Source organism: Triturus cristatus, chromosome 7 (assembly GCF_964204655.1).
Source record: "Triturus cristatus chromosome 7, aTriCri1.1, whole genome shotgun sequence".
Taxonomy (NCBI): Eukaryota; Metazoa; Chordata; class Amphibia; order Caudata; family Salamandridae; genus Triturus; species Triturus cristatus.
In genome coordinates, this window is record NC_140590.1 from 631,631,669 (window position 1) to 631,649,376 (window position 17,708).

General features: G+C 51.4%; 1 long non-coding RNA gene across 2 annotated transcripts in view; it reads left to right on the forward strand.

Moving 5' to 3' along the window:
• Nucleotides 1–1,323: 1,323 nt before the first annotated feature.
• Nucleotides 1,324–17,708, forward strand: part of LOC146810261 (uncharacterized) — a 43,827-nt gene continuing 27,442 nt past the window's right edge. Inside the window, exon 1 of one of the 2 annotated variants that reach the window (XR_014965652.1) lies at nt 1,324–1,427. This is a non-coding gene — a long non-coding RNA (uncharacterized LOC146810261). Of the gene's footprint in view, nt 1,428–1,749; nt 1,817–17,708 lie in introns of those variants that run through there. The other variant, XR_014965653.1, reaches the window with a different exon arrangement.

The following is a 17,708-nucleotide window of genomic DNA, read 5'->3' on the forward strand; positions in this document are numbered from 1 at the left end:
ATGAAAGATGCTGTGGATGTAACGCGGTCGACGGGTGTCCTCCTGCAGGGATTCATCGGTCCACGAATATGGTGAGGTGGTCCTGGTTGCAGGGTCGACGTCCCACAAAGTCCTCTCCAGTCTGATCAAAGTCTAGCCATCTGTGGACTTTCTGTTGTCGTGGTTACAGGCCAATCCTCCCTGAGTTGAGAACTCTACTTCGAAGGGTCCCAGCAACTCTCCAACAGTTCTCACGGGTTCAGTAAACTCAAGTGCAACTCTATTCATCGGGTGTCAGTCCTCGGTGCTGTACGGTTGTGGTGGTAGCAGCTTGAAGACTTTAGGCTACCAACTTGCCCCAGCAGGCGTCAACTGTTGTGTCCCTGTGCTGCGAACAGGAGGTCAGTCAGAAGGCATTATGGAACCTTCCTCCTGTAATGGGCCATTACCCCTGTGGCTCGTGTGTAGCCTGCCCATTAACCAAAGTTACTAAGAACATCGAATTTTCTAATGGGTTCACCTGGCAATGCAGAACACACACCAATTGCAACACCCCAAATTGCATTTATTTAATCTCGTGCCCATGCAATCTCTCTTACATACGGATGACTACGAGACCAGTAAAAACTACAATTATTGAACATCGGAGCAATTTTCGGTGCAATAGAGTGAACACGAAAATGACAACACATTTCTTTGAGAAGCAAAATTCCCCCGATTCTTTACATTGGATAGTTCTCCAATCCTTTAAAAACATTAGCAAGGCTAAATTGTTTACATTAGAACAGAGGCGGGTAATGAGATTATACTCCCACCTGGAAGGGTTGAATGAAGACATTCCTTGGGGTGGCCTGTTTAATATCTGAACCAGAGGATGGACCAATCACTGGGTTACACATAATAGGAATCCACCTTTAATGAATGATCGGGGTAAGGGCTCTGTCTACCTCCTTTGGTAAATTATACAGCAAGATATTGGCTTTTTCCTCTTTTTGTGTACCTGAACTGTTCGTGGAATAGCTTTAATTGTATTTTTGACCCAGTAGGGCACGAGCGCCACCCCTCTGTGGCTACTATAACTTTATGTTTGAATGGTTACACTACCTGTCACGTTACTCTGTTAGGTGACTGATGCTAGGAGATGAGCCCGAGTGAACTACCACGACCCAACAATTTGGTCTACACTCTAGCTTACTCCCGTATTTTTGATCGTTGACAGGATATGACGTGGCACGCTCTATGACTCAACAACGTTACCACGTAAACACTTGAGCCTGCACCACCGGAAGGATACTTCGCGCACCACTCCTCTATTCCACGAGTAGATTGGTTCGCGCCGCTGATTGGCTCCCGATCCCTTTGTATTCTACCCGCCAGTGATTGGTTTTGTCCCCCGAGCTGGCGCGGACACAGGGTAGGATTCAAGGCATCCCACATTGCGGACCGTTGTAAGTAACCCCATACTCTTTGGCGAGCTCTCGCTCTTTCTGAACATCGACAATCTTGTGCATTTAACAGGATTATAACCCTGACTACTTATCTTTGGTAATCGCTACTTTAGAACGATACTTTACGAGTTCGTAGAGACATGCACAAGACCTATGCTCTCGCTTTTTCCACACATCAATAATCTTGTGCAGTTAACAGGATTAAAACATTGACAACCTAATCTTTGTTAAACCGCTACTTTAGAATGACACTTTATGAGTTCTTAGAAACATACACGAGACCTACGCGAGTGCATTCTTTCTCCTTCCTTTTTGCTAACAGGACACTGCACTATTCAGTGTCAGTATCCAGCGCCTACTCGTTGGAACCTGAAGCCTTGCACCTCAGGGTGAGTTGAACCTACTGAAAAGGTTTTTTAACAATTTCTACAGTCACGGTGTTCCTCTAATACTAAGACACTTATGATTTCTGCATCAGCGTTTGTCAGATGAAGGGAACTATTTCCTTTAGCCACTAATACGTTTGTTACACAATTAAATACTATCATGTCACGAATACTGCATGACACCAGTTTGTTGCAGTAAATAAGGCGATTTTACTAAAGATTGTTTTTAGTAAGATGTTTTTTGACTTGTATGTTTGTCCCCTTGTATTTCTTTTTACAGGCGTTTTTACCTTATCCTTATAAGTAACCACTTATTAGGGTGCTGTATCAGTGGTAAGTGCTTTATCAGTTGCTACCACTACCAATAAGTGTGTGAACTTTCTGGTCCTGAAGAATTGCAGTTAGTTTTACCTTTGCAAGAAACATGTTGACCACTATTCACTATAGCGTAATACAGACACCTTTACTGTAAGATTACGCACGTTATTGCTTTTAATTAAGAGTGGGACCTCCCTCATTAAACTTTGTTATTTAGGATCTCCACTACTTATTTTTAACACACTCTGCCCAACACACACTTCACCTTAGGGCCCTCACCTGCACTTCACCTACCGGCAGTTAAAGGAATAAAGATCTCCACTAAAAGGCGCCACTAAGGTCGCCGATCAGGGATTGCAGCGCCGCCCCGATTCGGAGCAGACCTAATGATGAAACATGACATCTGGGCCACACGCTGACGAAATATGACAGCTAGTCTGCCGGATGTGTGAGGGTCTTTTTCCTTAAGGAGGAATCTCCTCCTGACCTTGCAGACTCATACATCTCTTAAATCATTAATAGCCTTCTTAGGAACAGCATACCTTTGTATTTTCAGAATGATGGGAGGAGAACCTGAGGTTCCCAATACCAGAAGCAGATTGGGCCTACATCCTTGAAAGAATACCAAACGTTTCGAGAAGCACCTGGTTTAAAGTGATTAATTACTCTACAGGGCATATTTTACCCCGGACATATAGAAAAGTATTTCAATATAGTGGACATGGCTTGCCCACGATGTGAGATGGTAGGCACCCAGCTCAAACATGCCCCCATCTGATAGACTACTGGAGAGACGTGACGGAGGTTGTGGCGACAGCCACCTCTAGGGAGGTTCCCCTGCATGCCCGACAATTGTTTATTGAGCTGGTTTCCACACACCACCAAAAATAAGGAGGGGATGGGGCCTAATGGCTAGAGCGGTCGACCTCGAAGCTGGGGAACCTAGTTTGGGTTTCGGAAGGGATGCTCAACATCCTGTGATTCTGGAAAAATCACTTAATCTCCCTCTGCCTGACAAAAAATGAATGTGTCTGTCTGTAATGCAACCGGTGCTCATGTAAAGCACTTTGATGCCTTTGGGTCTAGTTTGTACTATATAAAACTCGAAAAACAAAAGGCTATGAGCTGCTTCTAAGACTGGAAGGCCTCCTTGTCTCGTTCAAGGAACTAGAAAGATGGGCGGGATATGAAGAGGAAGTGCTCCTTAGGAGGACAAAGTGAGTCCTGCACTCAATGGAGTTTGCGCAAGCCTGGGGAACAATAATGGACTGCTTACAAAATCCCGAGCCGAGCTCTCCTGCACCATCACAAGCACACTCTACTGCCCTGGCCCCTTCTAAACCATGATTAAATGTATTGACACTAACTGTGCACACTCTGTACCAAGCTACCCCAGTTAGCTCTTACCAGGGTGATTCCCCCAAAACTGTAGTCAGATGGGATAAACCAAGAAATAGCATCACTGGACGACCCAAATTAGACGGCGATGTGTTTCATGTATTATGGCTTAGACTCGAGGGGGGCGGAGAGACAGAAGGAAGAGTGGAATGTTGTTTTGTTTGTGTAATGTAAGTTAAGATACACATCAACTCCTGTTACTGTGACTTGGTAATACATATACAGGCCTTACCAAGGCATATATAGACTTGATGTACTGAAAATATAACTCAATAAAGTATGTTTTTTTTTTAAAATAACAGTAGGTCAGTCAGCTGGCCATTGGTGTTCTCTTGACTTGGATGAGGTCTGGAGATTACTTCTCCTTGAGCAGGACATGGCAGACACAGTCCCTCTCTTCACTAGCCTTAAGATGCCGCAGATCCAGTCCTCATCAGGGCAGACTCTTTGTTTGTCCCTCTGTGCAGTAGGATAGTCCTTCTTCTGTCCTTCTTCCCAATCCGTCAAGATCTGGAGTCTGGGTACCAGGGGTGCCCCCCTTTAGCTCGGAAAGTGCCCTCCTGGTAGGATACGGTCGGTAGCCAATGGGCTACCAGGTTCCCTCCCACCTAGTGACCACTTCCGAAGGCTTGCGACATCTGGCTATCCAAGGATGCACTATTCTGCCCGTTCCCAAGATGGCAAGACCTCTCTATCAGCATGTAACACGTTACTTGCCAATTGGGCGACCAAGTCTTTCCACAGGAAAACGAATGTTTTGCATATTTTACTGCCAGGACCTGTAAAGTACATGTCCTGCCTGTGTCATATGTTGCACCCTGCCTTCGGGACTCGGCAGGCCTACTAGAGGAGTGGATTACACATATGTCCAGGGGAAGTAGTGGCTTTACTATTGCTTTCAGTGGCAAAGTCAGGCTAGCAGTTCACAACTGCTCTACCAGTCTGCAGTGGTAAACTGGGGGACTTGTTTTCCTTGGGGGACCACCAGGGTGGCAAAATCAGTGATGCAAGCCCTGAGGTACCCCTCTAACTTACTTGCCGTGGGTACCAAGGTATCATTTATTAGGGACTTACAGGTAAGTTACCCATTTCCAATTGGGTAGTCAATTCCACATGCACTTTAGGGGTCAGGGCAGTGGCACTGACGTCTGGTTAGCAGGCCTCAGCGCACTTGAGTCGAAAAACCAGCATGATCAGTCGTAAAACTTGGGGGTGACCATACAAAAGCGGCATTTCCTTACATGGCCCCCTCCCAGATGAAAGGTGATGAGCAACTAACCATTTTCCGGGCGATTCTCATCATCTAAGTGGAAAAACCTGGAAAGGTATTCTGCATTGGCATGGTCAGTCTCCGGTCTGTTCCTCTGTGAATTCCATCCTATGTAGGGAAATGGGCCACCTTAACAACTTGGTGTTCTCTTATCTGCATTATCCATTTGAGGGGTCTGTGGTTGGTTTCAATTTTGAAGTGAGTCCCAGACAGGTAGGTTCTTGACTTCAATTGGGCGACCAAGTCTTTCCACAGTAAAACTGTAGTTTAGCATGTTTTACTGCCAGAACGTGTAAAGTACATGTCCTGCTTGTGTGATATGTTGCACCCAGTAGCCTGTCCGAGAGGAGACCCACACACATATGCACAGATTAAGTGGTGGCTTTACCTTTGCTTTCAATGGCATGGTCAGGCTAGCAGTGCATGACTCCTCTACCAGTTTGCAGTGGTGGACTGGGGGGGGGGGGGGTGCTTGTTTTACTTGGGGGACCTCCAGGGTGACATAATCAGTGCTGCAAGCCCTGGGGTAGCCCTGTAACTCACATGCCCTGGATACCAGGGTACCCTTTACTGAGTACTTGGAGGTAAATTAAACATTTCCAATTGGGTACAATTAATTTGACATTCTCTTTTGGGTCCTAGTGCTGGCACTGAGGTCTGGTTAGCAGGCATCAGTGCACTGTCAGTGGAAAAACCAGCAGAATCAGTCAAAAAACCTGGGGGCATATCATCAAGGGATTTATTGCCGCATTAGCGTCAGTTTTTGGTGATAAAGCGCCGATAATTTTATCGCCCTATCAATAAGGCGTCGCTAACCCCCTTTAGCGTTAGTTTTCCAGCGATAGCGACCGGAAATGTATCGCCTTGCACGGCAGCGATATTCAACGCTAATGACATGCAAAGTAGGCGTTCCTGACTGAAATTTCACGAAAAAAGTTGCTAACACAGCTTCGCACAATTATAAATGATATGGCTTACCTGCTTAGCTACAAAAAAAGTCACGCTAACTCCCGTTATCTCCAGTTATTAACACCTGATAAAAACCTGACTTACACTGGAGATAAGTGGGTGTATATAAGGGAGATTAGGCCCGAGCTCCCCAGAACAGCCACAGAAGCCATGGAGGTAGTCATCATGCAGATTGGAGTACCACCAAGGCAACAACAACTAATGCTACCACCCCCAGGACCACCACCACCACCAATGCAGCGACGAAGAAGACAGCGGGCACTGCGCAGACGTGTCTGCCTCGCAGACTTAAGGCCAGAGGAAGTCATAGCCCACTACAGGCTCAAAAGGACATCCATCCAGCATATCCTGACCCTGATGGCACACAGGCTGACGCCACCAACACAGCGGAGAACCAACATCCCTCTGCAGACAAAACTGCTTGCTGTGCTGCACTTTCTGATGGATACATCTGCCAGTGGATTCCTCACCTAGTGAATATCCCCTGCGCCAGCAACATTCGGAAACTTTTGTAGCAGTCCATGTCGATGGGGTCAAAGACGACGTCACAGAGGCACGGCTCCGCTCGCGACTCCGCTGACGTCACCGGCTCCATAAGAAGACCTCGTCGGCGTGATGACGTCAGTTCCCTTTTTTCCGTTCCGACGACGCCAACGGATTTCGGGAATCGTTATTAGTAGCTTCACTTCTTACTTTGTGTATTTTCTGGATTTATCTGTCTTTCTTCCGGAAGATGTCGACAAGGAAGTTGGCTTTCAAGCCCGGTCGAGAATGTGGCAAGCACATGTCTATTACCGACCCACACGAAGATTGTGTTTGGTGTCTTTCATCCGACCACGATGTGGATGGTTGTTCCAGCTGCCGCAAGATGAGCTCGAAGGCTCTTAAAGAAAGAGAGGCGAAGCTCTTCATCGCTCGGATGAAGAAGAAGGAAAAAAGAGGAAGAAGGAAGTCTAGATCCAGGTCGAGGTCGGCGTCCAAATCGACTTCGGGGCATGCTTCGAGAAGTAAGAAGCATAAGAAGAAGAGGAGTCATTCTTCACATCATCACTCCGATAAAGTTTCGGCTCCGAAGTCGAAGTCGCCTACTCGACGTCGGAGAGAGTCCGTGTCTCCTTCTCCAGTCCCGACTTCACCTCCAGCTCCTTCTTCTCCGATGACTTCGCCGGCTCCGGCTACATCTCCGGTGCCGGTGTCATCCCCGACGCCGGTTCCATCTCTGGCTCCAGCTTATTCTCCAGCTCCGGTTGAAGATCTTTAAGCCCCGGGTGAGACTGTGACGCCACTTGTTCCACCGTCGGCGCCGGCAGGCCCGAGTCGGGTGATACCTGACCAGTATCCTGCATTCCCTGGTCCAGGTCAGGACCCCACGCATTATCTAAATGCCATGTACGGGGTGTTTTCAAGGGCCATGTATACCTCTGGTGCACCTGTGGGTCCGATGGCTTTTAATCTGGCAGTGCCGCAGGTCTATCCTCAAGCTCCATTCATGCCATTCTTTCCGGCGACGCCGTCTTGGCAGCTACCGGCGCCGCGAACATCAACGCCGCTTCCCTCTTCACCGGCGCCGACTCGACTTCGTTCGACGCCGGCTGCTCCTGCGGATCCGCGTTCGACGGCAGCGCCGTCGGATTCGAACACGGCGCCGCAGACGCCGCTGGTGCGGATTCGTTCCAGAAGGGAAGCACAGAGAGTGGTGGATGAGAGAAGATTTCTTTTGGAAGAGGCTGAAGAGGGAGAGTTAGTTGAATCTGATTAAGTGTTTGAAGAGCTAAAGGAGGCAAGTGGACTGGATTTGTCTCCAGAGTGGGAAATCACTCCACCATCAGATGAGCCCTCTAAAGATGCAGCGCCGTATCATGCGGTCATCAGGAAAGCTGCGGAGTTGTTAGACCATCAGTTACCAACCACGGAGTTCAGGTCTAACATTCTTACTGAGGTACTGCATTCGCCTACTGCAGTCTCGGGGCCTTTGTTGCCCTTTAATGAGGCCATTATGGACCCTGTACTAGAGGTATGGCGCAAGCCTTTTTCAGCTCCTGCGGTCTCCAGGACAGTCGCAAGGAGATATAGAGCGGCTCCAGGGGACCCTGAGTTTTTAACTTCGCACCCATCGCCTGAGAGCTTGGTAGTTCAGGCGGCTTGTTCGGGAAGGTCCAAGGGGGCCTTTCCTCAGGTTCCAGGGGACAGAGAGGCCAAAAAGGTAGACCAATCGGCCAAAAAGGTCTTTTCATCAGCCAGTATGGCTCTTAAGTCGACAAACGCGACGTGTTTGTTGGGGCGCTATATCCACGCGCTCATGGACTCAGCGAAGAAGTTGGCACCAAAGCTATCGGAGGAGGATAGGGCCGGCTTCAATGAAGTTCTGACTGATGCCCAGGCGGCTGCACGCCAAGTCATTCAAAGTGGACTGGACACAGCAGACTCAGTTGCCAGAGTCATGGGGTCTTCTGTCGCCACCAGGAGGGGTGCATGGCTAAAGTCCTCAGAATTCTCTTCGGATGTGCAGTCAACTTTATTGGACTTGCCTTTTGATGGGTCTGGTTTGTTTGGTAAGAAGGCGCATGCTGCTCTCGAACGCTTCAAGGAGAGTAAGGCTACGGCTAGGTCGTTGGGTCTTCAATCCCAGCCGAGAGGATCTTTCAAAAGATATAGGGGCTTTGGAAGGGCGACTTTTCGCTCTTATAGACCGACCCAGCAACAGCAGCAGCAACAACAGCAAGGTTCTTTGTCCAAGGGATACGGAGGAAGAATCAGGGGTCGCTCACGTGGCCGTCAACTCTCCTCCTCCTCTTCCTCTTCCTCAGCCGCTCCCACCACCGCAAAGCAGCCCTAGATTCGACATTCCGGATCATGCTGGTCCTGTGGGAGGCCGGCTTACCCATTTTCTACAAGATTGGGAATCTGTAACTACAGATCTCTGGGTTCTGGATCTTGTAGAGAATGGGTACGCCCTTCCCTTTCGGGAATTTCCTCCAAATTACCCTCCTTGCCAAGGAGCTTGCTCGGAGGACCACCGTCTTCTCCTGCAGGAGGAAGTCCTGAAGTTGTTTCAGAAAGGTGCGATAGAGGTGGTTCCAGAGCAGGAGAGGGGTCAGGGGTGCTACTCCCGGTATTTTCTGATTCCGAAAAAGGACGGCAGGTTACGTCCGATATTGGACCTCAGAATCTTGAATCTTTTTCTAAAACAAGAGAAGTTCAAGATGCTCACCCTTGCTCAGGTTCTTCAAGCGCTGAATCAGGAGGACTCGATGGTGTCGATCGACTTGCAGGATGTGTATTTCCACATCCCCATCCTGAAGTCACACAGGAAGTATCTCCGGTCTACGGTAGGGTTGCAACATTATCAGTTTGCGGTCCTTCCGTTTGGTCTTACTTCGGCACCTCGAGTCTTCACGAAGGTGATGGCAGTGGTGGCAGCCCATCTCAGAAGGTCGGGGTTCTCGATTTTCCCCTATCTGGGCGACTGGCTGATCAAGGCGGAGTCGCCAGAGAAGGTGCTATGTCATCTGCAGGATACAACTCAGCTGTTGTACAAATTGGGTTTTTCGATAAATGTGCCCAAATCTCACCTGGTGCCCTCTCAGCGCAACCTGTTCATAGGTGCGGTACTGGACACTACTGTGTGTCGAGCATTCCCTCCTCCTCAAAGGATTCTCGACATACAGGAAATGATTCCTTTATTTTACAACGGAGCGGTCGTTCCAGTTCTGAAGGTCCTTCGCCTGCTCGGTCTGTTCGCCTCCTGCATCCTGTTTGTCAACCATGCACGCTGGCACATGAGGGCGCTCCAGTGGTGCCTCCGCAAGCAGTGGTATCAGCACAAAGGGGATCTCAGGGAGTCTGTGAGGATCTCCAGAGAAGCTGCAGCAGATCTATCTTGGTGGAGCGTGGAGGGCAATCTGTCCCAAGGAAAGTCCTTCCATCTACCTCCATCGGTGGCCACGGTGATAACGGATGCATCCACTTTAGGGGTGGGGTGCTCATCTGGGGGATCTGGAGATCAAGGGTCTTTGGTCTCCAGAGGAAAGGTTGCTTCACATCAACCTTCTGGAGTTACGGGCGATACGTTTGGCGCTCAAGGCCTTCCTTCCTTCCCTTCGCGGTTAGTCTGTTCAAGTCCTGACGGACAACACGACCGCGATGTGGTATATAAACAAACAGGGAGGAGTGGGGTCTCTTTGTCTCTGCAGAGAGGCCCTGCGTCTATGGTCCTGGGCTCAGGACCATCAGATTTGTCTGATGGCAAATCATCTGGCCGGGGTTCTGAACATACGTGCGGACAGTCTCAGTTGGCAGTTCTCCGCCGACCATTAGTGGAGGCTTCATCCGGAGGTGGTTCGTCACGTCTTCCGGATGTGGGGAACTCCTCGGGTGGACCTGTTCGCCACTCACGAGAATGCTCACTGCCCGTCATTCTGCAGTCTCCAGTATCCGATGCAGGGAGCGTTGGGGGACGCGTTTCAGTTGAGTTGGGGCTCACGACTCCTTTACGCGTTTCCTCCCATACCCTTGATTCCTCGGGTTCTGAGGAAGATTCGCCAAGACCGGGCCCAAGTTATTTTGGTCACCCTGGACTGGCCAAGAAGGGTGTGGTATACAGATCTTCTCCACCTCTCCTCGTGCCCTCCGCTCCGTCTCCCTCTGAGGGCAGACCTCCTCTCGCAGTCGGAGGGGCAGGTTCTACACCCCCACCTCCAGAGCTTACACCTTCATGCCTGGAGATTGAACGGGGCAACCTGAATTCTTTCTCTCTCCCGCCAGATGTGGTGGATGTTATTTTATCGGCCAGGCGACACTCCACCAAATCTATATACTCATATAGGTGGTCTAAATTTGTGCTTTGGTGCGGAGAGAGGTCCATTGATCCCTTGAAGGCTCGTCTGTCTAACATTCTACAGTTTGCCCTTTCTCTGGCTCAGCAAGGCTTTGCTGTGGCTACTGTGGCTACTGTGAAAGGATATTTATCGGCTTTGTCAGCTTTCCTTTGTTTGCCGGATCAGCCGTCATTATTCAAATCACCTATTGTTCTTCGTTTTATAAAGGGCCTTACAAACAAGTTTCCTCCAACTCCTTTTATTATGCCTCAATGGGACTTAAACCTTGTATTAACTTATCTTATGGGTTCTCCCTTTGAGCCCTTACACAAATGTCCCTTGAGGCTGTTGTCCTTTAACACGGTATTCCTCATTGCAATCACCTCGGCAAGGAGGGTAAGTGAGCTTCAAGCTCTTAAGTTCAAAACCCCCATTCTTGACTGTGCATGCTGAACGAATGGTACTCAGGACCAGGGCTGCGTTTTTGCCTAAGGTGGTAACTCCCTTCCATCTGGGGCAGTCCATTACCCTTCCTTCCTTCTATCCTCCCCCCTCACCCTTCCAAGGAGAAGGAGAGACTTCACCGCTTGGACCCTAAGAGGGCGGTGAGCTTCTACCTGGACAGGACAAAGGACTTCAGGGTTGATGACCAGCTCTTCGTGGGCTTTGCTGGCTGCAGGAAGGGTCGAACGGTGCACAAGCGCACCCTTTCCAGGTGGATTGTCTTGTGGATCAAGATTTGCTACTCCCTGGCTGGTAAGGAACCTCCGGTTTGAGAGCTCATTCCACTAGAGCAAAGTCTTCCACGTCTGCTTTGTCTAGGGGTGTTCCTGTGGAGGACGTTTGTAGGGCGGCAACTTGGGCCTCCCTCCACACCTTCGCAAAACATTATTGCTTAGACACCGAGGTGAGGAGGGACGGTCAATTTGCGCGATCCGTCCTTCAGGACTTTTTGGTATAGAAGGGTGGACACCCTCCTCCGGGAGTAGGGACTGCTGTGGAATCTATTCACAAGGTGAGGAATCCACTGGCAGATGTATCCATCAGAAGAACAAGTTACTTACCTTCGGTAACGCTTTTTCTGGTGGATACAGTATCTGCCTGTGGATTCCTCACTGACCCACCCGCCTCCCCATTGTCCATCCTTCTATACCTGTAATTCTATGCCTGTAATTCTATTGATGGTGTTTCAAATGTGTTTTGTTACTGTCAAAGGCATTATGTTATTTCTTGTGCCTTGCTATTTATTCTCCATACTGTGTGTGTTGCTTTGCATATCATGTACGGTGTATATATTGTTGTCAGTCTGTCCGTGTGCCTCGAAGGCACGGAAAAAAGTGCGGAACTGACGTCATCACGCCGACGAGGTCTTCTTATGGAGCCGGTGACGTCAGCGGAGTCGCGAGCGGAGCCGTGTCTCTGTGACGTCGTCTTCGACCCCATCGGCGTGGACTACTACAAAAGTTTCCGAATGTTGCTGGCGCAGGGGATATTCACAAGGTGAGGAATCCACAGGCAGATACTGTATCCACCAGAAAAAGCGTTACCGAAGATAAGTAACTTGTTCTTTTGACCTCTGGGACATTTCAACCAACACTAGCCAGAGTTGGTGGAGTATCACAGGCAGCCTTCTCAACCTTCCTCCCCACTGTCTTGGAAGGCATACTTAGCTTGATTCCCCAGCACCTTCACTTCACCAACACTATGCAGGAGCAGATTGCCATCAAGCAAGGATTCTATGCCATCGCTGGCTTCCCGCAGGTGGTGGGTGCAATTGACTGCACACATGTATCATTTGTGCCCTCTGCGGACAGCGCACACATATACCGCAACAGGAAGCACACGTATTCAATGAATGTGCAGGTATTAGTGGACCACCGCGGACTGTTCACAAATGTCATTGCCAAATTCCCAGGGAGTGTGCATGATGCATTCATCTTCCACCACTGCATCATAAACCAGCGCTTCCAGAATGGCGCATACGGAAATTCATTGCTTGTCTGTAAGTACCAACTGAACACACCACATGCCCAAAATACATAATCATGTTGACCCATCAAGAGGGAGGATGTAAAGACGTTGCCTAGGTACCGATGGGGCGGGGGGCCGCAAAAAGGCATGGGCACATCACTTTGTGTCACATGCTGATTTATTGTGTACGAGGATGAGGTCTACAGGCTCCACTGCGTAGAGTAACCCCCAGCTTCTGAACATCTATGTAGCAAATCAAAGTCATCCTCACTGGTATCCCAGTCCGGTGTGTGGTTGTATTGTTGAGGAAGATGATTATGTCGCTGTCCTTGTTGCCGGTGACCTATTAGGCTTGACCCAATGTCGCATAAGTACTCACTGTTGGAAGGCGTTCTCCGGGGGGCTTTGGAATACGTTCCTGACCACCCGTTGACCCACCTCTCCCAGAGTTAGGCCGAGCAAGGGCAGGGAGGCCCTTCCTGGAAGGGTCTCGTACCTAGGATCGCACACACTGCGCTTGCACTCTCTGACAGAGGGACACCACACAGTAGTTCTTCGTAAGACAGTATATTTTATCGTAGACGTAAGGGATCTTTATGATCCGAACTGCAGGTATGGAAACAGTGCCACAATCAGCGGCGATCTCGTGATGGGGGTATGGGGGTAGCGGGACAGTCTTTGAGTCGGTGTCTCTGCGGAGTATCCTGCGCACAGCTCTCAATCCTCGAGCTGGGGGGATGTTGCTTCTCTCGGCAATCTCTGCCGATTCCCTTGGAGGAGAGTGCCGCGAGTCAATCAGCAGGCACAGGTGGTTCGGAGTTCGGGGAGCCGCGACAGCGTCAGCAGGGCTCAGATGGTTCAGAGTTCGGGGAGCCGCGACAGCGTCAGCAGGGCTCGGATGGTTCAGAGTTCGGGGAGCCGCGACAGCGTCAGCAGGGCTTGGATGGTTCAGAGTTCGGGGAGCCGCGTCAGCAGGGCTCAGATGGTTCAGAGTTCGTTCGGGGAGCCGCGACAGCAGGGCTCAGATGGTTCAGAGTTCGGGGAGCCGCAACAGCGTCAGCAGGGCTCAGGTGGTTCAGAGTCCGGGTAGCGTTCTTTGGGGAAGAGACCAGAGGTGTGACAGGGACGGCGCCTCCCGGTCTGGCTTGGGGGGGTTTCTCTCTCCCTCGGCCGGGCATGCGTGTTGGGGGTCTGGCCAGCCATCGGGATGTTGGGCCATGGTGGCCGGAAGGCTGTGACATTGGGGATCGGTGCGGTTGCAGGGTGGCTTGCTGGTCGGGAGGGCCCACGCCACGAGGCTGGTCTCACACGTGCCCCCCCAGCTGAAAGGCAGGGAGAACTACCCATCCACTTGGGGGTTCTCCTCGCTGAAGCGGAAGAATCGGGACAGGCCGTCCGCGTTGGCATGGTCCGTCCCGGGGCGATGCTCCACAGTGAAATCCATCCCCTGGAGGGAGATTGACCAGCGTAGCAGCTTGGGGTTTTCTCCTCGCATCTGCATCAACCACCGCAAGGGTCGGTGATCTGTTTGAACTCGGAAGTGTGTTCCGAACAAGTAGGGCCGTAGCTTTTTGAGGGCCCAGACTACTGCGAAGGTCTCTCTTTCAATGGTGCTCCACCGCTGTTCTCGAGGTAGCAACCTTCGGCTGATGAAGGCTATGGGCTGATCTACGCCTTTGTCGTTGAACTGTGAGAGGACTGCCCCGATGCCGTGTTCCGAGGCGTCCGTCTGGACCACAAACTCCTGAGAGTAGTCGGGGGGCCTTGAGTACCGGAGCAGTACATATAGCGGCTTTCAAGGCGTCGAACGCTTTTTGGCACGGGGGAGTCCATTGTATTTTCTTCGGGTGTTTCTTGGAGGTTAGCTCTGTGAGGGGGCCTGCGATGCTGCCGTAGTTCTTAATAAACCTCCGGTAGTAACCGGTGAAGCCCAGGAAGGCCCGGACTTCCGTTTGGGTCGTTGGGGGTTCCCAGGACAGGATGGCATCTATCTTCGGCTGGAGGGGGGCAACCTGCCCGCTTCCCACCTGGTGCCCCAGATAGATTACGGAGCCTTGTCCAATTTGACATTTGCTGGCTTTGATGGTGAGGCCGGCCTGGCGCAGAGCCAGCAGGACTTGTCGGAGGTGCTGGAGGTGCTCGGTCCATTGGGAGCTGAATACTGCTATATCGTCGAGGTACGCTGCGCTGAACCCCTCTAGTCCGGACAGGACCCTGTTCACCAGTCGCTGGAAGGTGGCCGGGGCATTCTTCATTCCAAACGGCATCACCCTAAAGCGGTAGTGCCCATCCGGGGTGGAGAAGGCGGAGCGCTCCTTGGCTCCCTCAGTGAGTGCAATCTGCCAGTATCCGCAGGTTAGGTCGAAGGTGCTGAGGTAGCGAGCGGCCCCGAGGCGGTCGATGAGCTCGTCGGCGCGGGGGATAGGGTGAGCGTCCGCTCGGGTGACCGCATTGAGTCCTCGGTAGTTCACACAGAATCTCAGCTCAGGGGCGACAACAGGGGCAGCCGCTTTCGGGACCAGGACTACCGGGCTGGCCCAGGGGTTGTCGGAGGGTTCAATCACCCCGAGGGCCAACATCTTAGCTACCTCGGTCTGGATGCAGGTTCAGACCCGATCAGGGACCCGGTAGGCTCGGTGTCTCACTGGCGGGCTGTCGCCAGTGTCTACGTCGTGGACACACCAGTCGGTGACCCCAGGGGTTAGGGAGAAGAGGTCCGTGAACTGCCTTAGTAGCCGGCGGCAGTCGTCGGACTGTTAGGAGGTGAGGGTGGTTGACAGTCTCACCCCCTCCACGGAGCCATCGGTCTCTTTAGCACCCAGGGGGTCTGGAAGGGGCTCGGTGTCTTCTTCAGTCCCATCGTCGGTGGCCAGGAGCAAACAACTCCGTCCTCACAAAGTGGGGTTTGAGGCGGTTCACGTGGAGGACCCGGAGGGGGTTCCGCGGGGACTGCACATCGACTAGATAGGTGGCTTGGCTCTTCCGCTCAACCACCTTGAAGGGACCAGTCCATTTGTCTTGGAGGGCGCAGGGTTTCACCGGGGCCATGACCCAGACTTGTTGGCCCGGCTGAAACTCGACCAGCGTGGCATTCTGGTCATACCAGCGCTTCATCTCTTCCTGGCTAGCCTCGAGGTTTGTCTCTGCGAGTTCTCGGAATTTCCGGGTCTGGTTGCGGAGCGCCAAGATGTATCGGAACACATCAGGAGGGGTCCCCCGGAGTGTCATTTCCCAACCCTCCTTGACCAGGCTCAGGGGTCCCTGGACGGGGTGTCCGTAGAGTAGTTCGAACGGGCTGAACCCCAGAGATTTTTGGGGAACCTCTCGGTAGGCGAACAGGAGGCAAGGGAGGAGGACGTCCCATCTCCGGCGTAGGGGTTCTTTGAGGCCCATGATCATCCCTTTCAGGGTCCTGTTAAATCGCTCGACTAGGCCATTCCCTTGGGGGTGGTATGGGGTGGTGAACTTGTATGATACCCCCCACTGCTGCCATAGAGACCTCATGTATTTGGAGATAAAGTTCGTGCCACGATCACTCACGACTTCGCGAGGGTACCCAACGCGGGAGAAGATCCCCATCAAGGCCCGGCCTACCACGGGGGCCATCACGGTGCGGAAGGGAATGGCTTCGGGGTAGCGGGTGGCATGGTCCACCAGGACGAGGATGAACCGGTGGCCCTGGGCGGTCTTGGGATCCAGGGGTCCCACGATGTCGATTCCCACCCGCTCAAAAGGGGTACTAACAACGGGGAAGGGTTGTAGCGGAGCCTTGCGCTTCCCCCCACTCTTTCCGCTGGCCTGGCACGTGAGGCATGACTTGCAGTGGGCCTCCACATTCGATCGCATCTTGGGCCAATAGAAGTGGGTAACGAGTCGCTGGTAGGTCTTATCTTGACCTAAGTGTCCGGCCAGGGGTACATCATGGGCCAGGCCCAGGAGGAGACTTCGGAAGCGCAGGGGTACTACCAGTACTCGGGCCGATCCCAACTCGGCCGACTTCTGTTCGCTGTACAGGAGGCCGTTTTCCCAGTATACCCAGTGGGTTCCGGACTGGTCGCCTGCTGCTTGGGCCTCGGCCTGCTGTCGGGGTCCAAAGAGGGAAGGGCAGGTGGCTTGTTCCTGGCAGAATTCTTCTCGGGAGGGACCTCCCTCGCCGTGCCACTGGGCCATCTCGGGCAGGTCCCCGAGCTCGGTCAGTGGTTCGGGATCTGGATGCACCGACCCGTCATCAGGAATGGTTGCTTCTTCCGGAAGAGGGTCGTCGGGCTCGGGTAGTGCGTCCCGGACCTCGGGGACGGCGACTGTGTTCAGCGGGATGGCCTCACCTCCCTCGGAGGAAGGCAATCTGAGAGTCATAGAGCGCGTGGTGGCGCATACCCATTCGGGTAGGCCCATCATTTCTAGATGGGCTCTTCGTTCCACTTGTCCCCACGGGGAACTCTCCAGGTCGTTGCCCAGGAGGCTGTCTACGGGCTGGGAGGTTCAGACTGCCATCCTCAACTTGCCGGTGACTCCCCCCCCATTCGAAGGGGACTAGGGCCATCCGGCATAGGCTCTCGGAATTGTCCGACGATATGACTGGACAAAAGGCGTCGGGCAGGATCTGGTCAATCAATTAAAACTTTATTCGGATACAAATTTTGTGTCCATAAAAGTATACAAAGGTTAAAAACAAGTCTTTAAAATCTTAAGAATTAATATAGATCATAAAAAGGTTCTTATGTATAGAATGTAAATACAACAAGTATATAAGACATTATTTCTTTCAGTTTAAATCACAATTACAATCTGGCGATTTATGATAGGTCATAGTTTGCACGATATTTAACACAAGCTTTTAAAAAATAGGCTGTTGGAAAAATGCTGTACTCAGTGTCCAAACATTGTAAGGCAAGAAGGGCCGGGCGACACTGGCGTAAGCCTATGAATTTTAATAAAGGTAAAATCCACTTTTGGCGTGGGAATTCATAGTGACTACAAAAAAAGACTACGTGCAATAGCGATTGTTCTGATTGCCCATCACAAGGAGAAGGAGTTAGTTTACTAGACCAATCTTTTGTCTTCAGGAAAGTTATCAACCGATGGAAAGTGTTAAACCGGAATCGTGTTAAAAGATATTTTTCATAATGATTAGCACTGGATAGTAAATACG